The sequence below is a fragment of the Falco biarmicus genome, chromosome 1, assembly GCF_023638135.1.
Source record: "Falco biarmicus isolate bFalBia1 chromosome 1, bFalBia1.pri, whole genome shotgun sequence".
In the NCBI taxonomy this organism is placed as follows: domain Eukaryota; kingdom Metazoa; phylum Chordata; class Aves; order Falconiformes; family Falconidae; genus Falco; species Falco biarmicus.
This window is the reverse complement of record NC_079288.1, coordinates 94,005,617-94,032,645: the sequence shown is the minus strand read 5'-3', so window position 1 is coordinate 94,032,645 and position 27,029 is coordinate 94,005,617. Positions and strand designations below refer to the sequence as shown.

The window sequence follows — 27,029 nt, the reverse complement described above, 5'->3', positions numbered from 1 at the left end:
TAGGCTATGATTAATGAATACAGTTACTTTTTTTGTCAAATGAGAGAAAAGAAAATAAGCCTATATAATGGACAGGGATGACTGCTCTTCGTTGGTTTCCTCGTTTGCCATTTTGCAATCTCATTGGCATGAAAAGGATTGAGCTACTATGGTTGATGTTGGTCATAATAAAGTAAAAATAATTTTATTTCCTTTGAGTCTTTTTTAGCTGGGACTATCTTAAGACTTGAGTGGTTTGGACTTGGCTTGTTTAGCAACTGAAGTTCAAGGTATTTAATTGACTATTAAAATATTCAAGTATATCTTTTATTTCATAGCTTTGGCTTTTTTACATGAATTACTGTGGAAAAAAAATACCCAAGAAAATATGTCTATTAGAGAACTTTTCTACTTTGGAACTGAAATTATGTAATACCTACAGAAATGCTATCTTTAGGTTGATACAATGGGACAGGTCAAGCAGTGTTCAAAGGCTTAGTATTTTCTGTTTATCAGCAATAGATACCAAACATTCTGTTCCTCAGAATCAGAAGCTTTAATTCCTTTTATCTAGCTGCAGAAAGGTTAAAGGAAAAGATTAAGGTATTAAGATTTGTCAGAATTATGAGATTCTCTAAAGCAATTCCAAAGAAGCTTTATTTTGACTCAGCTGCATGATAGCAAAAATACAACTTTTTTTTTTCTGCTTTCGGCTGAGCTATTTATACTTTGCAGTTCACTGAGGAGAGTGCCTGAGGTTATTATTATTTTCCCTCTTTTTTTTAAAAAAAAAAACCACCAGCATTTGAGACTATTATTCAAACGTTTATTTTATTTTGGGCTTGGAATGTTTTAAAATGCCCTTTTTGCCTCCTCATTCACGCTAAGTGACAGTACTGTGAATTTAAATCAGTGGAATAAAATCCATACCATACCAGCCCAGAAAAGCAGGTGATATTTCTTGCAGCCTGAAGGAATGAGACTTGGCCCTTATTTCTCTTCTGGAAATGAAGTGAGGGAGCATGGCAGGTGATAACAAAAAAGATAGCAACGTAAACTTCCTCCCTGAAACAGGATCCTATAAAAATGCAGCAGAAACATGTCCAGTGAAAAGGGTTAGCTGCGTGGAACACTTGTCTGGGAATCCCAACACAATCAAGTAGCTCTTCTACAACTGAGGATTACTAACAGATACTAGAGACTGGACCAGGTGTTGAATGGTGTAGACCTCTGTTGAATGTTTCTAATTACTCCTTCTTTAGAGTTTAACTTTGCCACCAGTGAGAATTGTTCCACTAACATCAGTGGGTTTTAGGTCAATACAAGGCCAAGAAGAAAAGCTATGAATTGAAAGGAAACAGATTAAGCACTGGGAAAAGACAGATTTGACTTTGTTCACTATATTATTTATTTTTTTAAATAGAAACCTGACTTGTGTGCTGGACCTTCTTATTGTTGTTGCTTTTTGGTTTCGTTTTTATACAAGCCAGAATTAATCCATGCAATTCCTTGCTGCAGGACAGAATTGGGGCCAAGGTCTTGGCCTGCTGCTAGCTTACGAGTCCATGTCTATTCCATTTTTGAAGCCAGGTGGAAAGGCTGAGAAGCTGAGAAGCTGTGGCACAGCAGAACTGTGTGCCCTGTAGCTCGGATCATGGAATGGGCACCAGTCTGTAGACTGGGGCAAAGTGGAACAAACAACAAAGTGTTAAGAACCGTCAGATGATTTTACAGGTTACTTGAGAAAGAGCAAGCTTTTAGGAGATTGATTTATTTAATCAAGGATTTGGGTTTGTTGCCTCTTTTTTTTTCATGAGTTTATCATTCTCTTATATGTTCTTTAGGGTGATGCTGTGATGCAGATGGGAACAGCATGGGCTCTTTCACAGTCTTTTGAGAAAGTCTATCCATTTTGGGGTACGGTTGATGTATTTTACTTGGATTTCCTGTCGATTTTTTTATATTGGATTGCTTGTGGTTAAAGTAAAGTATCTCTTCTTGAGTTTGAAACCTATTTAAGCCACATTGTTAGCTAATATACCTGTTACATCCTTCTTCCCTATTTCCTTGATGTAAATTATACTCAGCCAGTCAATTCCAAACTTGTTATGTGCATTGGGCTACCAAATAAAGGGCAGAAGTTAGGTGTGAGCTAAAGAGAAACAAGTTTTCTAGAAAAAATGTTAACAGTTTACATGCAGACATTCAAGCAAAGCTTGATATAATACAAAGGAAATACGAACTCATTCAGCCCTTTTTCTTTGTTTTCCCTATCATGTCTCTTCTGTAATTTGTTGTGTTTTTACCCTTGCCACGCAACTCCGGCCCCCTACTAAATTTCTGTAGGAAATTCTACCAGTCAGTCTTAGCACTGCTCTTTCACTGTCATAAGGCTTTGAGTGTCCACTGGTGCAGTAAAGTATGATGATGCTGGAGGGAGAAATATTGATTTATATTTTTTATGGTTTCATTGTATTACTCATTTTCCTTTAATATTCATGGTATTATATTTGGCAATGTAATTAAAACCACCTGGTTTCAGCCATTCAACTATAAGCCTGGTAGAGAAACAAACTATTTTAACTTTTTTCTACTCATACAAAAAGCATAATCATATTTCAGAGGCGTCATCTATTATGGATACAGTTGTGAGCAATATGAAAATAGAGAAGCCAAGCTATGCTTCCCTCCCCCAGTATTTTCAGCTTTTTATGGTTTCAGTAGCTGGACTACATTTAGGTGAAGGTTCTAATGCAGTTTATAAAATACCTAGAACTGAGCAAGTATGAGCAATACAGGTGCAGGTACTGAATGAAATGATGCATTTTAGGGGCTTCAGGGAGCACACTGGGAGATAGGGCTGCAGCTGCATCATGTAGGGAGTGTTGCAGGAACCAGGTACAAATATCACTGGCAAAGTATGAAGCCAGAACGTTAACAGCAAAAGCAGCTACCCACAAATGCAAAATGTTTATTATAATCAACATGTAAGAGATAATTTTTAGGACTGGATAGAAAAGTTCTGCAGGTAGGTCTTTTTGCAGTAAGAGTTTGGTAGTACATCCCATCAGCACACAAACCAAGCAGTGTCCTACAGCTGCATCCAGGGAGGATAACAGGGGCCAGGTGTGCCCCATGTGCCTGCTGGGGGCCAGCCTTTCCGTAGAAGTGACTTCACCTGAGCTTTCCTTAGTGGCTTGTGGGTAGGGGGATTCATGATTAGGTTTTGTGGCTGAATGATCTCAGGGGAAATTTGTGACTTGAAGGTTTATTCTGATAGAAAGCGCAGTGATGTGGGTATTATTTAAAAGCAATGTATTTCAACTTCCCTAGGAATCTAAAGGAGAGTTTGAGGCAAATTAAAAGCAGCCATCTATGAGGGCTTCCATAGACTTGTGGAAGCTAGTTGTACAAATAGTGTTGTGAAAGAGGATTTAAAGATATAGCTGTCACGATAGAAACATCTGCTCCAAGGCTACAGAGTATGCAAGAGGCGTGTGACTTAGTCAGAAATAAGGTGAATGGCTGTTTTGAGTGAATTATCGGGGAAGAGGACTTCGTGAGTGTTTTAACGGAAGAGAGAGTGAAAGGATACAGCTGAAGCAGGTAAGTCTTTGCTACAGCAATTGATACAGTTAAAAGGATTATTATTTATCTTTGTAGTATGCAGAAAGCACGTTTAAATTTTGCGTAAATCTGTACTAGAAGCTGATCTGTGTTGAGCTATCACCACCTAGTGGTAAAATAGAAATTATAAAAATAACAAAAACGTGGAGGTTCTTTCAAGTAGTTTTCCTTGGCTGTTGTGCTGTCATAAAGTGCTGTGGAATACATAGGAGCAAGAGAACTGATGAACTTTGTTAGAAAATAAACTTAGTAAATGTGGTAGCAATCCATTGCTAGCTTCATCTTTTAATGGCTCTTCTTTCTGTATAGCATGATAACTTAAGGAGTAGTTAGTAATTAAGTAATTTCTTTCTTAAAAATAGTGGTTGTAGATGTAATTATTTAGGGCATCAGTTTTCTGTTCTTGCTTGTGCGTTCATTGACTGTAAATGGAGCTTTGATGTTTAAAGGAAGGTGAATCTCTTGCTATGTAAGGGAAAATTCGAAAAGTAGCTAACTACATTTTACACCTGCTCTGTACTGACTTGTTTAAATGTATATATATATTTTGCTTGATATATATGTACTTCATATACTATGTTTTTAATCAAAACAATTCCACTTTTTTAATAAAAGTCACTTTTAGTAGTATGGACAGTAAGCAATGTACTAGCTCATCAGTGAAGGGTAGCCTGGTGGTGGAGTCCTGGAATTCTGAAACCTGCTTGAATATGTGTGTTTTGCCTGCATCCATTTCTATACCTTCTTGAGCAATTGGTGTAGATCAGGGGTCCTCAGACTATGTCCCACGGGCCAGATACAGCCCCCCAGGGTCCTCAATCCGGCCCCCGGTATTTACAGACCCCGCTGCCTCCCCCCGCCGGGGGTTTGGGGGGGAACCCAAGCAGCCGCAGATGACTGCCTGCCACTGCATCCGTGCGCCGGCCCCCTGGTTAAAAAGTTTGAGGACCCCTGGTGTAGATTCTTCCCCCCCACCCCAATGCAGCTGGGATGGAGACTGTGGCTCACACTTGTGTTAAGCCAATCATTGGGCTTGGCTTTTCTCGGTCCTCTAATGTGGATACTTATCCTCATTAATGCTATCTAAAACTGTAATTTTCATTATTTCTTGCTTGAGATAACTGTAGGAAGAAAATTAAAGAAAAGATCTGTCTAAAAGGACTCAGCTTGTCTAGCCTAGAGAAGCTGAGCTGTGGGGAGAGATAATGTGATGCTGCCTCTGAATGCTTTGTAAGGGTAACGTGGGAGAAGCTATTGAGCTGAAGAGCAACGTTACCCGTGAATAATCTAGCTGTCAATAAATCCATGTTTCTGACCATTAAAGAGACGAGTGTCTGAAGTGGGCATCTAACTAGTGACAAGGCAAGAAGGATGATTACTTCATAGGTGAAGTTTGATATGTTCGTGGAAGGAACAGGGCATAGTAGTAAATAGCTGCTACAGTCGGTGATCTTGGGAACTCTTCCCTGAACGTTTGTCCTGAAACATGGACATAGGGTGGTTTATTTTGGAAATTTTTAAACATTAATTATTTTCGCTACCTCTTCGGCACAGAGAAATGTATGTCACTGATAACTTTTGTGTGCTTGTTTTAATCTGTATCTACACAGTTAAGTGTAAATTAACGAGCTTTGAAGCTCGTTGTGTCATTGAGCCACCAGCCATTCTATCTACATAGCTTTATACTGTGCCATATTGAGATATATGAGCTCTCGGGTAAGTTTCGAGGTAATGCACTAAGCAAAGCCAATACGCCTAAAAAATAAGCAAGATAAAACCCCATCTGCTTCACAGCCAAGAAGTGGCTTTCTCCAGCACTGTCCTAGTGAACTGGTTGAGCCAGAAATGTAGCACCAATTGACTATTTTTCAACGCTTATGACCCCCCTGTTTGTCTTCACTGTCCCTTAAATTACATGCATGGTGTCTTCTTGGAAGGGCTTCTGCTTCTTTGTGGTGCTTTGCAAAATACAAGCAACTTATCTTCCCTTTCTGTATGTGTAACTTTTTGAAAAAAGAATTGTGCTTTCTTTTATGATCTCAATTACTTGGATGGCTGCTATGAACCAGAAAGGAATGTGATCTCTCGCCTCTTTGTAAATTCGTTTCAAAAAATGGTAACTGTGCTAAAAGTCATTAGTTGCTTTAAACTTACGTTTTTAGAATTTAACTGCTTTACAAAAATTAATATCTGTTGTCTTTTTCACTTTTGTTAGGTAAATACGAAATTGCCTAATAAGAAATGTGAGGAAGAACAGATTTTTGTCCATGTGCATGGACTGAGCACACAAAATTATGTGCTGTACCTCAGATTAAATGGCAACTTTATTTCTTGAAGTAGAAATAGCTAGTTATCTTTTTGACAAATCTGAACATAAAATAAAAATCTGTTCCACTCATGGAAGTTGTTTTCTTTGACCGCAAATGGTTCTCTGTGTTAGAAAGTTGTTTCGCTGCCTTGTTAGACTGAACACTTTTTGGCGATGTTTCCAGGGAAGGTTTTCTGTGGTAAATCTCCTCCTCTGACTCTTTTTCTCTGAATTTTAGACTTATCACTAGTGTGAGTAAATTGGTGGCTGCTTGGTTGGACATCTCTTAGAGTTTTCAATGTAAACCACCAGAGATTCCTTTTCCAAATAAAATTCTTGTTTGTTTTAATGAGGAAGAAAAATATCAAAATATTATTTTCTTGTAACTTTAAAATTACCAATATTCTTTAGATGATGGTTTCATCAAATCTAGTAGTGTTTTGGAAAAAATAAAAGCTTTACTGTGTTTGAGATTATTTCTGCTGGACATCTAATGAGGTTTTTTTCAACCAAAATAAGGTTGTATGCTGCTATCTTAGGCAAAATTATATAATAGGTGTAGCTTTATCTTTGCCCCTTGTCACTTTTTTCTTTTTTTTTTTTTTAGTACTAGTTGCTAATATCTTATTTGAAGAGATTGTATTGTTTTAAATGATACATTGTTCTTTAATGTCTTAGTATATTGAATTAATGATGATACTCTATCTTACGAGTTTTAGCTTCTGTCATCTTACAAAGTGGGAGTTTGAAGTATTAGCAAAATGTTTTTCGGCACTTTACTATGCATGTGGGCTTATGTGTCTCACCCAGGTAGGTGCTTCCTATGGTAGCAATTACATACATTACATGGCATTTCCCCTCTGACTGAACTGCATTGTTGCTTTGATACACAAAGTCAGCAGGTAGCAGAGAAAGGCAAGACAAGTTGGTGTCTGCTGGAGGCAACGCTAATGGCCTGGCATTGTACGAAAGGCAGGAAGAAAGGACTTAGATTTTCTTATTTCTGGAAGGGTTTTGACTATAATTTGTGACCAGACAGTGGTAATGTTTCATTACAGTTTGGGTTTCTTGATACTACATGTTGGTCTCACTTGTAGTTTTCCTCCCTCAACGTTGTCATGTGCTGACCACACACTTGATTTCCTTTGTTCTCCTCTGTTCATCTTAAATGCATCCTTTTTCTATTTTTCCATGTTTCTTAACTGAAGTAATAGAAGAAAAGTGTAACTAACAGCTGTATTCCACCATGTTTGCCACAACTTTGTAGTCTCCTAATCCCTCCCTCCCTCTCCCCCCCCCTTCTGTGATGCCTCTCAAGGCTTTGGGGAAGATACTGTTGTGTGTTTGTAAGTCTGCCCCAGTAACTTCCAACGGAGAGCAAAGCAGGGCAGCTTTACCAGTATCTCCTGGGCTCGGTTTGCTTGATGGCACTAATGACAGGGAAAAGGCACCTAATGGAAGATAGAGAAGGATCTATGAAGTAGAAAGACCCCTCTCCACTGCATTGGAGTGAATTAATTTGTCCTTCAAAAACAGAAAACTAAGAATTTAAGCAGGCCACATATGACAATTATGAATACAACTGTAAGTTGTACTGGCAGTACCCCAAGTTCCAGGTCAAAGCTGCACCCACTGGGGTGCCATCAAACAGGTAACGGCCAGGGAGGTCTGGCTGCTGAATATTATCGGCTCTAAGGGAAAGGGAGCTTAACAGGCCTACTTCTACTAGACTACAAGTACTGAGTGAAAGGACTATGGTTTAAAGAATGAGAATGAATGAGTAAAACAGCATCCCATGACTTTTAAAAAAACATTTCGGAGAATTACCGTTTAATTAATAGGTTTGTTTACAGGAACATTCTTTCTCAAAAGATTTGTGACCAAGTAAATGTTCTTTGCTCTGGAAACAGAGCACAGATTTAGGTCAGCGTACAATAAATGAAAGCCCTTTAGGTGGCATCCCCCTAGCACTGTGTACCCTCTGGTAAGCTCGCCTTCTGTTTGAAGTTGCTATAATTTAATCTGATGTCTTGAGTGAAAATTTGTCTGTAAGGGTAATTGTCTGGCCTACTGCTCTCATTATTTGAAACTCTTAGTGATTATGCAAGTTTTCACAATAAATGTTGGCTACGTGGTCTGTCTACCCAAGGTTGTGTGAGAGGGAAGATCCAAACTGCAGGAATCCCAGAGACTTCTAGAACAAATCTAGCCTTTGCCTAGGAAATGTCATGTTCTCTCCAACATTTTTTATATCTAGCGTTGCTGATCTGTTATGAGGGAGAGGGAAAGCCAGTCTACTCTATTGGCTTGCTTGGTAAACAGGGAGAAGGTGTGTTTCTTCTTTAAACTGAATCAAAATTGTGAGTTGAAAAGCAGTTGAAACTTTTCTTTATTATTTTTAAATAGCCTTCTATAGCATTAAAGTACTTCAGGCTTATTGACAGAACAGAGTTTGCTGGTATCAACTTGAAATGTTTTGTGTTGACATCTGTCAAGCCCAGACCTCATCTGATTTTTGTCCAGGCAATGCCTTATTATTAAAAGATACTTGGTGCTTTCAAACCCCATCCATGAGAAATTATGTCTGCAGTTTTATTTGACTTTACTGGCTGTTCCCCCTCTTCACCTCTGAGGCTAGCAGGGTCTGAGAGTGGTAATTATGTGACTGGTAGAAGGATAGAATATTCCTTGAAAAGGTTAAGCATTAGGAGTGAGAAAGAGGCATTTTCAGAGTCTTTCAGGACAAAGAAACCAAGTGGTATTCTACCCAGTCCAAAATGTTCTGTATTGGTGACCATGAACAAGGTGTATCTTGGAGCTCTTGATGTTTTCAACTCTGGAGTTTTGCTCCTCAAGGAGCTAATTATTTTAACAAATCTGTCAGGTGTCACATTTCCCTGAAAAGCTGAGTTTTCTTACAGCTTGGACAGTACTTTTCATGAAGAGATTGCTAGGATGTCTTGGGTCGGTGAATGTTTAAAGTGATACCTTTCTTTGAAAGACAAAGTGTTGTTGGGATAGGGTCTGAACCAGGAATGTACTATGTAATCTCTGTTTAGGCTCTGTTGGCTAGATTCCATCCAGAGTTGGGATAACTAACTAACTTGAACACTTAGGCCCTAACAGCATGTGACCTTATAGGTACATAGTTCTGATACATAACCCTCATATTTAAAACACACAAAACTCCAGTAAACACCACAAAATATGGCACTCTGCAGGAATGGGTTACATATATGTGTGTGCGGAAGTATTTATTAAATTGTGTTGATTAAAAGCCTGCTGTTCATTTTCTGATAAGCAAAATGCAATAATATAATGGGGCTTTTGGCAGTGTATGATAATAAAGCACCTGCCTGCTGAGGATTATGGAGAATAATTTATACTAAAACACAAAACACCAGCATAATCTGTCAACCCATATGGAATGTTTGACAGTTTTGCAATTTTCACCTTGGATAGCAATGGAAAAAGATAGTGTTAGTCAAAGGTTAAATACACTAGTGTAAACGTTCTATTTAAAATAAAGTTTAATTTGTAGTAAGGCTTGCCTTTTTTATTAGATTTTTCGTATTGTTTGATTAAGGGAGGCTGATAGCTGATAGTTACTGTTCCAGAAAGTTTCAGTATAGAATGGAAGACTGAGGTTATCTGCTGTTTCAGGACTATAGATCTCAATCTTTTTAGGAAACCTAAATGTAAATAAGGCATCGATAACAGTTGATCTAACTCAACAAACTTACTTCCATAATTTTATTCTGTGAAATTTTTTAATTAAAAATACTTGAAGAACTAAGTATTATTTTGCTTAGGTAAGAACACGTCAATGTTTCTGAAAGAGTTCTATTAAAGGAATCTATGTGGATTTCCTTGGCCATCTAAGGAAACTATAATGGTTACATGTCCTAGAGTATCTTAAAAAAATCAAAACTATATCTGACTAGCAGATAACTATAGAAGAGGATTTAATGTAGAAAATTGCATCTGGATATTCACTTGAAAGAGTTTTACATCAATCGTATTCTAGTTTAACTGAAAATGTGCCTGAACTTTAAAGTGAAAAAATGCTTGAGGTTTCTTGCCCAGAAGAAAGCTGTGGGTAAAACCACACTGTTGGGTCTGGTGCTTGGAAATGAAGAAGGATTATATCTCTACAGTTTTGAAGTTGTCTGTAGTTCTTGAATAATATTATTTGGCAGTAAAATTAAAATTGCTAACTTAGGGATGCAATTTACATACATCTCATGTGCTTCTAGATAGCCATGTATTTCCTTAATCATTGTCACATCAAGAAAAATGAAAATGCTTTGCATATCCACTCGGATATATTTCCTAGGGAGCTTATGTTGCATTTACTTAAGCAACAATACATCTTTAGTAATTTTGAGGTAACTGCAGGAAATGAAAGCTGCTGCATAGTATTTTAGCTATTTTAATTTTCTTGCATTCCAGTGGTCTCTAACCTCTACGTTCTTTTATTCCCTAAATTTGTGTGAAGACCTTAATGTTACTCTTCATACAGCATGATGCAAATGCTGCATTTTTAGATTACCCATACTGCCTTTGAGTTGATAAAAACAAAACATAAAAAAAAATAAATCTTTAATTAGAACAGAGATAAGTCTTGTAAGGATCATGATGAATTAATTTATGAAGCGCTCCGGTAATATTAACTCCTAAGCAGTGACAAAGGATTGCATGAGATTGCAGTAGTTCCTTGAACCCCAAATCACACTGAGTTATTTTTACATTAATTATTTTTTCTGACTTTTTCCGATAAAGTTGACTTAAGTATCCACTACTGAATTTATTGTTATTTATCTTATTTTTCTGGGTTAGCTTTTTGGGGGTTTTGAGGGGGAGTTGTACCCCCACCAAGCTTTCAGGTGTGGTTTTCATTGCTAGCCCCTTGCAATATAGCTGCATAAAGAACGGATCAGAGTCAGATACAGATCCTTTATGTAAAGGTTATTATTTTCATGGGGTTTTCCACTGTCTTGCTGGAGACAGTGAGGTACTAGCCTGCATTTTGCTTAAACCAATGTACGTTAAACTATGCACAACAGCAGATGTTTCTGAATAATAGCCTCAAGACCGGAGATTATATGCCTCATCAGCTGTTCGGCTTTAAGTTATTTTTTATTCAACAGTTGTGGGATGGTTTTGCAGTTAGTTGTGTTCTGTTTTGTGAGTATTTTTTTGTTGTTTTGCTTGTTTTTCTACTGCAAAACTCCAACTACAGCCAACATTCCTAACCCTCTGGTAACCCTTCTGTTGTTCTCTTCCCATTCCAAAAGAAAGGCTTGTTCATAGTGCCTTTAAAGAAGCCAAAATCAGTTGTTTGGCGTAGAGCTGTTTGATGGTACAGCTCACTCCAAACAGCAAGAGATGGCTTCCAGGGAGGCATCCAAATATGAGCCTAGGTTCCTGTGCTCCAGTGAGGACCTTGTGCTAAGTGGTTGTCATGTGTTTGATTAAGCAGCCATTGTTTTTTTCCAGAATGGAGAAACGCATTATTTGGAAGTGCAGGGGGAAAAACTTTTCTGCATATTTTTATTATAATTTTGCCTGGTATGTACTCAAGTGAAGGATTCAGCCTCACACTTCTCACAGACTGAGTATATTCAGTGATTAGAGATTTAGAACGTGCAGTGCAGACAAATGAAACTATCCTATTAATTTATTGCATGTACACTTTGATAAATGGTTCTGTAGCCTTGTCTTTCGCAGTCAATCCAAGTAGAGCTCAAAAGGCCTTGGAAGTAGGGCACAGCCCATTTCACTTGAAAGTATCTGTCTTTTCCCCTCTTCTCCATTCATCCTGAAGTCTTTTATCCTCCCAGCTGTGTTCTGCTCCAGAACCTCATTCACATGAACCAAGGCAAGTCCCCAAAACTTCCTTCTCATTCTCCTTGGCTCCCCTCCTGCCATCCTGACTGACCTTGGGGGCTCACTTTCTCTAAAACTGCCTTCTTGTCCAGCTTCTGGGGGGAATTTTGAAAGGTCTGGGATAAGATGCATATTTCATACACTGACAGGATGTTATCTGGGAGTTAGGTGACTGAGATGAGATGGGGGCAAGGGAGGAGTAGGTATATGGCAAGACTAGCTCCAGGCAGTCGTAACTTCTGTCCTTGATACTTGCTCAGCCTGTGAGACCAGTAACATTGAGCCCTAACCCCTTTGATCTCTGTATCGTTTTCTTTCATTTAAGGGGATTTTGAGCATTAATATGTCCTGTGAGCATTTGCAGATTGAGGTTTTACCTACTGCTACATTTTACCTTCCAGCAGAGTCATAGTTTACCACATAACTATTACTTTGGGAGTTTTTTAAAAAAATTATATACTCATGTAGTCAAGAGTCTGAGTAATGATACCTCTATAGATATAATGATTTTGGTAATCTTGTTAATATGCATGATGGCCTTCTTCAGTAGAAATTGACAAGTCGGATAGGAATAGTTCCAAAGGAATCATTAATGCCTTAATGTGCTAATGATCCTTGTATAATAGAGTCCCTCCATAGTCACTGACAGGCATCATAATGGTATTCATACAGAAAAATTCATTTTATCCTGAAGTCATATCTCTTCCTTATCTAAAATTGCACAGTACGACTGATAAATTAGGTGAAACCTGAAGACATAGGTAAGATGTAACAAATGCACAAAAAGTTCTTGGGTATGCTGGAACAAAGCAAAAGCTTCCAAAAGACTGCAGGCTAATACTAACTGAAATGTGGAAAGCTGGTGGAGTTGTGCTCAGTTAATTTTATTCCTGTTTTTGTTATAGGGATTGTAATGCAACAGTGCACACAAGTAAGAACAGTGTCATTTTAGTTCTTTGTTTTCTAAGAAAAATGGAAAAAATTAATTGATAGCACAGAGTTCTTATCTTGCATTTAAAATATTAAAACGTATAAAATACTAAAAATTTAGGGTGTCCTTAATCAGTATTTCTAAAGGAAGTACCAGCGGGTTTCCCTTTTTTTATACATAGGATATCGGTGATTATTATATTGAAGACCAATAATCCATGAACGCTGAGATCAGCAGTCATCTCCCTTGTGCTCAGCCCCAATCTAGTATTTAACATGAGAGAGAATGAACGAATCTCCCAGCCAGCCTGGTAACTTTATGGCAAGAGCTTTTGCTTGCGTGGAAGAAATGTGGAATAGAAATTACTTGTCAAAAGGAGGCAGAATAGTGTCTTTTTAAGTTTTAAGTCTACTTTCCATATAGCCATTGGTATGCTTACCTCTTATAGAAGAGCTCCTGTATGTTCCCACAAATTTTTAATTTTTCCAATGCTCACCTGTACCAAAATGAAAAAGATGCAGGACAAACTGGTAAAATGAATAGCAACAAATTGCCAGTGTCACGTGGTCAGTGGTCACTTTTTAATTTCAACCATGAAGATGCCAAACTGCTCAATATGGTGCATAATTTCTTGCTTAAACTGACTCCAGTATTAGAAACATGAGAGACAGTAAAAATGGTCTTTAACAACAGAAATTACAGGCTAATAAACCTGATGTATAGAACAAAAAAAGGTGGAAATTATTAGAAATGTGTTGCAACGGGGAAGAATAAATGTTACTTTTATCTAGAGAAATTGCGCACTAGGGCATCAATTAGCATAGAATTTAAGGTAGGCTTTTGGGTAAAATTGATATAATTGATTAAAGTATGATAAGGATTTGAAAAACTTATCTAAAAGTTTTCTCACCCAATACTTTTAATGGGTTAACAGGGAAGGTGCCCCTCTAGATTTGTGAGAGACTAAATATAAGAACCAAAGGGGTAAGAATTAATGGAAAGGGATTTATGCTTTTTGCGCATTAATAACTTATCTGGAGAGAAGGTAGATGGTAAAATGACAAATTCATGGAAGTTCCCCAAGTTAATCAGCATATTTAAGTCTAAAACTCAGTAGAGGTACTGGCAGAAGATTGCAAATCTTAATGACTAGCCAGTTAAAATAAAAATTAAAAGTGTAGATTACGCAAACGGAGAATATATGTATTCAGAATTAGACACTCTTAGCTCTGGAAGCATGCATACCCTTGGGAACCTTTATGGAAAGGAAGCATGTAACAAAATATCACTATTCCTCTTCATAAATTCTATGTCTGCTTGTTTCAGAAAGGATGTGGTAAATCAGAAGGGTAAGAGAAAGAGCACATTGATTTTTTTTTTTTTTTCTTTTTCTTTCTTTCTTTTTTTTTTTAATAGCGATGATTCTGTGTGAGGAGAAATTAAAACGTCTATAACACTGTCTATAACTGCTTGGAAAACAAATGTCGAGATAATAGACACTAGCATATAAATGGGTTGAGGAAAGCAAATAGGGAAGATTGTCTTGTCCAGTCTTTCCAATGATAGGCAAGTCATGAAATAACTAATGAAAGTATTAAGTGCCAGACGTAAATAGCTTTCCATGCAATGCATAATTAAATAGGGGAGTTCATTTTGCTAACCACTTTATTAATAGCTTCAAAAGCTCCTAGACAAGTTTGAGTAAGAAAAATGCATTAAGTGCTCTTGACGACAGTGTTTTGATAAAACCTCTGTTTACCCTTAAGCCGCAGATTACTTCTTGTGTAGCCTTCCATCATCACTTAATGTTGTTCAGTTGCCCCAAGTTCTCTTTTGGAAATCTTACATGAAAATCTTTGATTGAGTACATAATTTGTATCAGTATTTTAATCACAGATGTTCTTGCTCTCTTTCTCTCTTGCATGTGGGAGCGTTTGTGCTCTCTGTTTACTTATTGATTCCTCAAGGATCAGGAAGGAAGTCCCAGCTGAAGATCTCCAGGCATGCACTTGAATAACTTGCAGTTTCTAGGTCCCCTCCATGTTGCATATCCACGCGTGTTTGGAGATCTGCTCTCAGCTGGAGATCCCAATCCCAAAACATCATTACAGCATCTAGCCTTCCGTGGCTGTAGCTGCAGAGTTAAGTGTTGTGATTTTACCAGCATCTCCCCATCAAACCCTCAAAAGCCCATCATGAAGAGTAGCTGGCAACTGTGGGGACTCAAATTGTATATTTTACATTTCTGTTGACATTGGCCTAAATTAGCGCTTTGTGCTGTACTGGCAGCAGTGCGCAGGAATTACACACACCCTGTAAGCTCTTGATGCTCTCTGCTGTGAGGGTGCTTCTTGGCTTGGAGTTCTGCTTCCTCCAGCTATAATCTGCCCAAAATCACTAGAGGGGGAAAAAAATAGATCAAATGACTGACTTTGGCTACTGTATGAAAGTTCTAATTTTGATCATTTTACGGAGCAATAAAATAAATACGGGGGTGACTATAGCTTGCTAGAAGGGCATGAGTTCAAATATTTAGCTGTAAACTCCTTTCAATACAGCCAAGCAACATGCCAGCAGGCGGCAGGGCCTGTGGGCCCACTTGACCTGGTAGCATAGCCCTGGCCTCTTCCAGTCCCAGCTTTCTCTCAATCTCTCTCTCTCTCTTTTTTATTTTTTTAACTACTTCTCTTTATTTTTCCATGAAAAGAATCTCATTGTTTTCAAATATCAACTTCTGTTTATCGTAAGACATCAGTGGCTTAAGATATAAGATCTGCAGAAGGCCCTGATGTTTTCAAATTAGAATCGGAAGATGACATGTTGTGATTTTTATTTGTTTTTAATGTGATGCCTGAGTCTTCAGGCTCTACTGCAACCAAACAATGAAAATGAAATGCAATGTGAAAAGTGAAGCCTTTATTGCCGCTCTCAAAATAACTAGGCCAGCTTAAAAATGTTATTCATAATGACATTTTATTGCATGAACCCTGGAAATAATTTTAATTCCTTGATTATACTGTTAAGAGAACATGCATTTTATTATAGATGCATATATACTAGCTAGCTTTACACTGACCTTGAGCAAACCCTTAGCTGACACATTATTTTAGTTCCCTTGAAATCCATTAGCAAAGTTAGATTACTCCCCATCCCCGACTTTAGCCTGTCCATAAAATGAGCAATGAATACTGGCTCATTTTGAGTCCAGTGCATCTCACTGATTTTTTTTTTTTTTTTTTCTCCTCCCCATACTACTTAAAATTTTAATGGGAATATATGAAGGAAAGAGACATTAGCTCTCTGAACATTAAAAAAACCAAAAAAAAGGAAAAAAGAAAAAAGCTACTATAAAGTGTAAATGCAGGGCTAGTATTTTCTCGTAGTATAGTCCTTTGTTTGTTATGTTTTTCTGTGACTGCAGGATGACATGCCTAACTGCATGCTATTTCCGGAGAGGAGCACTAATACTGACATACCACGATGCCTAGGTGATTTAATTATGGACAGCCCCTTCTGCAGCAATGCTAGGAGCAAATAAAAGTAAATGGTTCTCATGTTACTTACCTAACAGAAAGAGGTAGCTATCCTAAATGCATACATGTTTACTTCAGAAGTGTTCAGCAGGTACCTAATGTAAAAACCTCAAGGCTTCTGTGATACAGGCTCATCTAAATATAGAATTTTAATCCTTGTAAATATATAATGTGAAATAATTCAAATTCTAGCAAAATAGACTAGTAGACATGATCTTCATTAATGCTATTTAAAAAGTGTAATTAACATTAAAATATGCATTTGAAAGCTTTAAGATTTTAATCTTTTTGGAAATGTTAGATCTGATGACATTCAGCTTAATTTTGGCTGCTCAGAATTGTGAAACGTTTGAAATCCCATTAGGTGGCCCTGGGAAAGCCGGGGTTAAAGACAGCTTTTATGTTTTCCATACCTAGCTGGGCATAATAAAGTAGGGTTTTGATCACTCAAAAAGGGCTTTAAAAACTTTATTTTTTGCCTTTACTTGATTTGACTGCTTCATTTTCAAGTGGGAAGGTTATGTTTAATTTTTGCATGCAGCTGCCTAAACTTGCACGTGATCTTTTAATTCATATTGTACAAATATTGGTAGACTTGGGCAGGCTCTATCTGGATTACTGCTTTTGAAAAAGCTAGTAGAGCTCTGTGTTAACAGTTTTTACATAGTGGACTTGCTTCATTTAGCCTTTAATCAAGTTTGTAGAGGTTTTGCAAAAAGTTTTCTGCTTGTTCAGGTTGCGCAGATTTCACGTATCTTAGTGGAACATTCTTCGTTTACTACTTTGGGTATTTTGATTACTTTTATTCATTGTTTGATCAAGGTGTTGTTAAAAGCTGTTGGGTTGGTTTGGATGATTATTTTATTCAAGAAGCCTTTGGGAAACTGGATTCTTCAAGAACAGATACTAGAAAAAGGAATTTTAAATGAACAGTCAGCTATTTGTGAAGTAACTGTATTGAACCTAAGAAATTGTATGTTTCGAGTAACTGTGCATTAAAGTGCCATGCTTATTTAAAGAACACAAAGGAGATTGAGACAGCTGTGCTAGTTTTCCACTAGCTGTGGTTTCCAAATGTTATCATTTAAGTGCAGCTTGGAAAGTTAGTTTATGCCTTTTTGGTGACTTTATGACCAATATATCATCCTGTGGAGGCCATAAGATCCTCCTTCCTAGCCCTGCTAGGGTACTTGCATCCAGCTTTGAAGGTGGCAGCTCTTGTCTTGACACCTCCACAGCCCACCCCCCCTGCCCCCATCTCTCTTTCGGAAGTGCAGTCAGGTTAACCCCCAGATCTTTCCTGGCAGTAACAAGCAGAACCAGGGAGATTCTGACAGTGGCCACTTGTGTTGTCCTAGCAGCTGCTAACTTACTCCTTCCTTCCCTCAGCTGTCCTCCATTTCATAATCTTCCTCTGGGTATATCCAGGAGGGATAAAATTATTTTTGCTTTTTACAACAACGCATGTGAAAGTCTTTTATATCTTTGCTTGTCACAATTCAATGTAGGATAGGTAAATCACCTGTTTCCTATTAGGATGGAGAAACTGAGGCAGGAATCAAATCTATGGAATAATATTCATTGTTTATGAAGTGTTTTTCTGTGTATAAAAGGCACGGAAGGGTTCACTTCCATTTCAGTTACTTATGTATCTTTAACATAATTGGAGTATGGGAAATGGCATTAAATGTACTGAATGCATTCACACAAAAACATGTCTATGAAAAAACATGCAGCTTTACGAATCAGAAAAATATAACTAAATGCTACTTGAAGGTGACATGATAAAATTAGACTACCCAGGTTGCTCATTTTATGGTAAATTGAATGATGTTGGGAAAGATATTCCAAAATAAAATTGGTATAAATACCTCTCTATCCCTTCCTTGAGAAATGCAGCACAGGAGAAAAGCTGTCAGATTTTATTGATTTCTGTGAACTTTCATATAGTTTAGTATTCAAACCACTCAGAACTCTCATTATCTGTTAAATGTTCTCTAACTGCTGCCTGTCATAATACTGAAAATAGGAAGCAAGTGCTTGAAGGAGAATAGGATGGGCAGGAAAAAAAAACCAACCCAAAACTGCTCAGCATCACCTAAACTTGCTTTCAGCTCCTTTTGGCCTTTCTGTAGAATTTTAATTTAGATCTCTATAACCTAGAAGCTTGCTTGGTACACTGAGCTTAATCTCAACTTCTGCTAGCTGACTTGAATTAGGTAAAGCAAAATAAGATCCTATCAACATAAGAGTATAGTTTTAAAATGAACCACTGAATTTGGCAGACTGTCTATTTTTTATTTTGTTGTTTTAAGTTTCTGAAAGTTCTCTAAACTATAAACAATTTAAACAAATGATAAACAAATTTAAAAAATCCTCTTAAGGATTGAAGTATACAGAGGCATATATAAACTTCTTTTAATCTTTTATAATGCTTTAGTAAGTGGTATGAGCAATTCTGGAATTTAGCTAGTAAGACAGAACTGTTATATAGGGAGGTTGCTCTGCTCGCCCTCTACTGTTCCGTCTTAAACTTCGTTATTGAATCGTTCCTTTTTATCTTTCTTGCTTTTCCTTCACTGTTTTGGAAAGGATGATAGAAGCAGAAAGATGGGCAAACAGGTGCAGAGGACAGAATCCCACCTGGGAACAAAAGAATGGAGAGGAAGAGTCACAGTAGAGCTTTGTGCTTGGTTTTGCAAGTCATTGTAAAAAATTTTTGATCATTTATAACCTACATAATTTAACCAAAATATCAGATTCTTATTTTGGCTAATAGATTGACATATATTGAAGTTACAAACAGGCTGTGCTTCCATACCCTGTATTTTTTTATCTGGACTCTGTGCTAGCACAGCTGTTGACAGAGCTGTGCTGGAATGAATATAGTGGAAACTATTTTGCAATATACTGAACGCTATTACTCCCTGCTTTTGCATTCCGAGACTAACTTCAGTTTTTTAGATGTCACACTGCAGTGCCAATGTGTTCGACTGAGCATAAATGATGCATTTTAAGTTCTTGCATTAGAAAATTACCATAGAATATATATAGGTCATGCAGTGCAGCTTCATGTGTTATAACGGCATCATGACTTCACTACTGTGCATGGTGCCTCAATGTCAAATGCTAGAGTTCAGAAAAAGTACAAATATTATTTAGGTGCCAGAATAACACTGTCCTTCCCCACCTGCCAGCTTCTGCAGCATAAACGACAGCTGTTGCTCAGTGCTGTGGCTAACTGAGTACAAACATTTGTTTTCATACCCATGTTTATGTCAGGGCAGCAGAGATGCTGAGGAAGGCACCACTGATGGAAGTTTTCTGCAGTCTAGTCACTGAGGTGGGGCGTAAGAGAAGTGCTGACACACACATATCTGCATCTCTTCTCCAGAGACCAGGCGCATTACTGGTGTGGCTGCCCTCGTGAATAACCTGCCTAGGCTGTGGGACCTCTCAGATGCCTCTAAACAGTTTTCCCCAAAGGGAGAAGAGCCCAAGCAGAGAGCTGAATTTCTGAAGCACTTCTGGCTGCATCACACGCTATCCTCTAAGAAAAAGTAGTATTGACCATTGAACATTTTCAGCTAAATAAATACCGTTCAATTTTGTTTGCTCTTTGAAATACATTGCCAACTTTTGCTGACTGGATCTAGAAGTTGAGCTCTTCTTCTAAAGACCTTGGCTGCTCTCCCAGAGATCATTCAGAAATGCTAATACAGTTTAGTGAATTTTTAAATGGCCACGATGGCATAGTACACTTGAAATGGCTTCATTCATGCCAGTAAATAGGATTCTCTGAAACTTTGGCCTAATAAATATAAAAATTTGTCATCATGTCATTCCATACCAGTAATTTAATGCTTTATATCAGCCAACATTAAATGCTTCTTTAAAATGGTCATCCACGTATCAGCAAGCTATTTTTGAAACTTGCCTATCATCTTTGTTAAAACCTCTCCTTTATATTTCCAAGGAGAAATGTAATGTCTCGAAACATAGTCCAGGGTGATAAATTATGTTTCACTTATTTTGGAAATAATTAATACTTATTAATATGTTGCCCAAGGCTTATAATAATAAATCTCATAAATAATCATAATACATGACTGTTACCTGAGATTTGGTTCCATTGTCTCAACAAACTGCACGGTTCTCAGATAATATCTTATTTGATTTTGTGTTTGAAGCCATTAAGCATTTCCTTGCAGCTTTAAGTAAAAGTCTTAAAATCTGGCAAAACCCTAATCTAGTTAATAATCCAAACATGAAATAATAAAGTCATTACTGCTATCTAATAATAAAGGGGATCTAATACTATTTTCTGAAATACTGGTTGTAGTTTCAAGTTCTACTTCAACTTAAAAGAAACCACCTTGTCTGTGTTTAGAGTATCACAGAAATGCTTTTATGTTTCAGTGATGCCTGCATTTTTTGTACCTGGGTGTTGTGTGCCCCCTCCTTCACACCCCAACCAAAAAAAATGTTGTGTTACGTTAGCAATAGGAAAATGTAATTGAATCCATATGATATATATTTTACAGAGTACACATACCAATGCGACGGCAAGTTACAGCAGTTTATCCAGCTTTGTCCTGTAGGGGACATTGTATATAGTATTATAAATATGTTTAATGTTCTTCTGTTGTTTGTGAATTTAAGTGTCTGTTCCTAATGGCATAGCTTATAAATCTACAGTACCACGATTCCTAAATCTTACCAAACAACATTAAATTCATTTATGGTGGTGCAGTTAGTTACGTGACCTGTTTTATGGCTCCATGCACAGAGGAAGGGTTGCCCTTTCTTTAAACTCTGCAGAAGCCTTTTTAACTGCATCTCTGACCAGCGGGATGTAGCAGAGAGAAGCTCAGTTCATTTGGATACTCTAGCTCACTTGGATTCTTGCCCGTTGCCAAACATGTAGTGGCAAAGTACAAGTCTCTTCAGTACATAAAGTGCCCTTTTCTGCATACAAAACCTGTAATGAGCCGACTTTTTTAGGATGCCGTAATATCCTTGGGATTAAGTTGCCCTGAAAGTCATGTCTGGAAGCAGATCTAAACAAGCTATCGTAGTTGCAGTACAGATGGCAACGATGGAGGCATGCAGAATGGTTGTGCATAACTGGGGTGCATGTGTGCAGAGGGGAGCAAATGGATTAAATCTTCAGCTTCCTTGAGAGGAGAGGAAAGCATGTATCTGCTATAGGGAAATTAATCAGGAAAGTCCTTGGGTTTTGTCTTCTCTGAGCTGACTCCTGGGGTGTGATAGTGTCCTACCCTCATGCTGGGTGGTTGTCAGTGAAATATAATAGGCTGTTGACTCATTTCCCAAAGGAAGTGGTAAAAGCCAGGTTATTTGCAAGGCTTAAAATGAGACTCGACAAAACCCTTGGCAAGGTACTGAGAAATTATGTTGTGTATGCAGGGAGATGAAAGTATGCCAGCTTGTGCTTCACAGTGTTTCTCCCTCTGCAGAAGCATCCTGCAAACCCAGTTTTACAGGTGTCCAAAGCAGTCATGTGGCAACAGTGAATCTTGACCTGTTGTAGCTGTTGCGTGCTGAGCCGTGGGCCCTGTGAAGGAATTCACACTAACCGTGCAACGGGTCTGCTCTGCTCGACTGAGCAGAGTGCCAGTGGAAGCCAGAATCCTGCACCCTGGCAGCTTCAGGTGGCTGGAGGATGGTGGGTTGAATGGGAACTGTAGTGAATCCTGGCATCCCACAAGTCCTGGGAGGTGCTGAGCTGTTCATGGGAAACCTTCAAACTGCTTAGAAACACAGCCCTGGAAAGCCACAGAAATCTGCAGGGTGAGCTTCTAGACAGCTGGTGAAACAAGCAGGTAGTCATGCAGATTTACCTCTAAAGGAGTATATTTTCCAACAAGATGGCTAAGTTCGAATAAACTGGCATTTTCTGACTGGGAAAAAGTTTAACAGTTACAAACCCCCCTGTTTTTACTAATCTACTAGAACCGTACTTTAATTGAATCCTTTGGGACCTGAACAAGCATGGAAGATAAATCTAAGATGCATGCAAAAAAGTTTCAGTTTAATGAATATCCTAGATAATTAAAGGATTTCACATTGAATTCTATCTAAAAAGTCTTCCGCAGAAAGTTGCTGCATATTTTTTTTTTTATTAGAGGATAAGAAAAAATTATTTTATGAGCATCAGCTGGGATATTAAACCTATTCAAAATTAATAAGTGTTGCCAAAGAAGTAATACACCAAATACTGGACAGGCAAGTGAGATAGGTTTTCAGAATCTGCTTTGCAAGTGTGCTAGGATCTGTAGACCTAGACAAACTGGGGAGGATTTGGGGGTTGTTTTTTGCTTGTTGCTCTTTTTCATTTTAAAGACAGATTATAAATAGAATAATGGCTAGGTAAATGGAAGTTGTGATATCTGTCACCCTTGATCATCAGGCAGCTTTTCACCTTTCTGTAATGTACTTGTCTATTTGCATATGAATTAAGTGTAGAATAGTTGTATACAGATAACTTCAGAGGTTTTCTTGATCGGTGACAACTTTCTCTAAAGTTCTGCAGGAAATAATCCCGTCAGTGACCTTAAGAAAATATATTTTTACTTTTTGCCTTTTTTGGTATATTTTATCTTTTTTGGTTGGGTTTTTCAAGTTAATCAGTCTTCTTTGTTATCTTACATATTTGTATGTAAATCAATCTTCTATGTTATTACAATAACATTAGATGAAACCAACACAACCTCACTGCAAAAGTAGTGAATCTTCACTACTTTTAAAGTAAAAATTAGATCTCGTGCATTGCCTAAAGAAGGGTGGTGTTTGTTTTCTTTCCTATTACTTTAATAGCTAAAACCATCAGCTGAGTTCCAAGAATATATTTAGCTGGCTGAATTAATCTAATTTTCTCATTGAGCATGCACTGGAATAAAAAAAGCAAATCAATAGCACTCTTGGATATCTTCAAGATTGTTTCAGTTCCTGCTCCCCTAGGTCAGCCTCCTTCTCTTATGAGACAATGAGCAAAGACAGCGAACGTGGGTATGTAAAGGTCAGTATTCCATGCCTTTTAAATGTATGAGGAAATTGTTGTTCTTAGGATGTTATTACCTCTGTGGTCTGGTTTGTTTGTGGAATATACGGCTAATGCATCCTTGGTTTAATAGGAAAATGCATCCACTGTTACAGAACTGATGTCTTGGCAAACTGTTCTCTTAGGTGTATCTAAGACGTGTGTTGCTGTCTATACTGGTTTGTTGTCCTGTTGGGTTGTAGCGTCAGGTGCTCGTAAACAGACTGCATGGTCCTCGTTTGCTTGTCTTTTGATATACAGCTTAGCCCTTCTCAGATCAGTCAGTGGGTTTTGTTTACTTCTGACAGCTCCATGAGAAGCTGCTGTTCAAAGTTGACAGACAACATGCATTCATCTTTTCCTGATTTGATTATTTCTGTTTGTATTGCACTATGCTCTATGGATTTATCGATGAAACTCATCTGGACCTCACCTTCTAGAAAATTATCCAAGTTTCTTCAGATTTTTCTAAAGTGCATTTCTAGAGTGTAAAAGCATCGCTATCTTCCAGCATTGCTTTCTTGTGATGTTTCTAAAATAAATGTGGTCCCCATTTTCCATATGCAGGCAGAGACATGTCTTACTGTCTCCAGAGGCACAACCCTGATTGATACCTGTTTGTCATTGACCATCACTTTGCAAGATATTCCCAGAGTGGTCTGTGTGCTGGTGTCATGTGAAACAAAAGTGATACTATTGAACGATTAAAGTGATGAATAAAGCTGTATTTTCTAGTAGAAGCTGAAGTCTGCAGAATGCTGACACTGTCACCACTGGCCATACCCTGGACCAACATATTTCATATGTACTCAGACAGCTGTCATAGATTCCGTGGTCTGGAACAGATGTTTATGTTGCTATCACATGTAGCACAGGAGATTTGATGCTGGTATATGCTGAATTTATCTGGAACCACAGTAAAATCCGTAAGGATCTTACGTGTAATCATCTGTGGGATTTGGGTTTAATTTAAAGCACATGGTAACTTAGAAGATGAAAACCAGGAGAAGGAAGATCAATGAGTTTAAAGTATTGAATAGAATGAATTGACATGTAAACGAATGTTATGTTGTCTTCAGAAAACAGGAATAAATGTCTAAGCATGTGGTCTAGTTAGAATCTAAGTTCACATTCTTCTGATGTCTTTATCCCTAGAATACTACACAGTAAGTTTAACTACTAAAGGTATAAGGTATTTGCTACCAGAACAAATTTGGTATGTGTGCGTTACGTCATCAAAAGCAGAGATTGCTGAGTGCAGATGTACCAATTTACAAAAAAGTGATGTTCAGTGATCTTTGTTTCCAATTTGAAATTGGAAAAGAAGTTATTAAGTTCATAGTTTGTTATAACAAAAGGATAAATTTTTGTCACATTTTGAAATGGAGGATCTTATTTTCTTCTGAAAAGACTAATTTCCATATTATAAATTGAAGTGGTTTAAATAGGTTTTGACTGTCCATTGCCCTTCTTCATGTTACTGATGTATAAGATTAGTAATTGCCTGTAAAATTTAAAACTAGTGTTCCTTCTAGAAGGACCTAAGACATGTTACAGGATGAGTAATACTCCCAACATCCCTCTGAGACAAGATTAAATTTATACCTATGTTACAGACAGATAAATCTTAGTAGGATATATGCTTTGGCTCATGTTGTTAAGGATGTGGCCATGGTGATGCTAAGCTTTTTTTCCGTCAGCATGTTTGCTGTGTCCACCCTGGGTAAAGTGGCATAGCTACCTTGTCAGTGAACTGACAAAACATGAAAAACTAGCACCAGAGACTTGTTTGGCCATCATTTTGCAAATGTCTTAGCAACACACAACTCTTCAGTCTCTCATCCCCTATGTTTTCTCTGGCTGAACAAATTCAGCCTTTTAACACAAACATGCCGACAGCTCCTGTCAAACTGAAACCTCTGTGTCCTTCAGCCTATCAAACACATTGCAGGCACGGTGCTGTAAATATGCAATTCTTTGCACATATATGCATTTTTTTATAAAATTGGAAATAACTTTTGAACAAGAAGTCTCTCCCAGGTTTTCTCCTAATCTTGGCAGAAACATTTATCTTCTCATAGGAATATGACTAAAATATGCAATCATTTAGCACTGCATATTTTAGTATTAAATGCCTATTTCTGAAGGCAGCAGTTTCATTGTCCAATGTTTTGCCAATACCTTTTTGGCATTACGATATATCTCCTTACAAAATCTGTTTTTTCCTAATTTACAATGCTAGTAGTGACATGTAAGCAAATACAGTTTCTTTCTAACTCACTAAATCTGCTCTTCAGAATTTACTATTAAGTGCAGGTCTTTTTAAGACTGATTGTCACTTCACTACAGTTTCTCCTGACCTCTGAGGACCACTGATAATTACTCATATGTGTTCTAATACTGAGAAATGCCAGTTTACATAGTTGAGTTCAGCTTTTATGCTTCAACGTTCCTTATTTTCAATGCTTTTATAATATAAGCTTTTGCAAAAAAGAAACCTCTGTACTTGCAAAAGTGGTTTCAAGTCTTCTTGAAAACTAAACTTGGCTTTTTTTTAGGGATTCAGCTTACTGTCACCAATAAACTGTCAGAGTAAATTATGTCCTCCTTGCAAATATGGTCAGTTCCTCAGATTTAGGATTACTTCCCCGCCGCCCCCCGCCCTTCCCCCCATTCACTGAAGATATGCCTGAATGTGAACACATGAGGACTGTCAATGGAAATAAAGGTCACAGGAAACTGATCTTTTAATTATTGTTTGCATTAATAACAAAAGAGAAATTAGTAGGAATTGAGACAAGAGATGACAGGCTGTGCAGCACTTAGCTTTCTATGTGCCGTCTGGGCAATTAACTGATCTTGTTCCTTGTTATCACTTCATCAGCATCCAAAAGCCAGCACATAATTTAGGCTGGAAAGGATGTTTGGTGGTCATCTGTCCTAATGGTCTGCTCAAAGCTTTTGCTAGCCCTTCTCTAAGCTTTTGCTAGCCCTTCTCTGTTGCCTTCGTGGTAAGGGGTTACTGCTGAGCTCAACCTGTCCAGGGATGATCCCTTGTGGTGGCATAAAATTGTTTAGGGGATTTTGTACTCTTATAGCTTCTCTTTTGAAAAGAGCTGGTAGCAACGAGGATGGGGGTGGAGGAAAAAGGAAGTCCTGTGATGCATTCAATTTATTGTCATCTTTTAGTCCTGAGCTTTTAAGTCCTATAGAGGCATCTACATATAGAACATGTTGCACACTTGTAGCTTTTTTTAATCTGTCAGTAGGAAGTCAGGTGAAAGATGGGATCCTGAACTCGAAGATTAATTTAAACTCTTCTGTGCATGTGCAGTGCATATATTTGCATGGGCAGATATGCAATGCTTCAATAACCTGGCAGTTATTAAGGAAAGATTTGTTATGAGTATTTTTATGTGTGTCTGTGCATGTATATATATAGGGAGAACTATGTATACAAATATATATATCTACAGTGGAAAGATTGTTTGTCAACGTATGGGGGAACACCCAATATCTAGTATTAGTGAAAGGTACGGTATTCACCTTTCGAAATTTTTTTTTTTTTTTTACAGTATTTACACAGGGAAACATTCTGGCAGATACTACAAGATGTATAAGAACATCTGTTTTTCATCAGCTACTGTAGTTGTTAGTGTACATTTAATGGAATTATTTTTCTAAGGGCAATGAAGTCTT

The 27,029-nt window shown here is 37.7% G+C and overlaps 1 protein-coding gene across 2 annotated transcripts in view; it reads left to right on the top strand.

Moving 5' to 3' along the window:
* The window catches only part of KCNIP4 (potassium voltage-gated channel interacting protein 4), a 429,697-nt gene that overhangs the window by 62,762 nt on the left and 339,906 nt on the right, over positions 1-27,029 (top strand). The window lies entirely within an intron of this gene.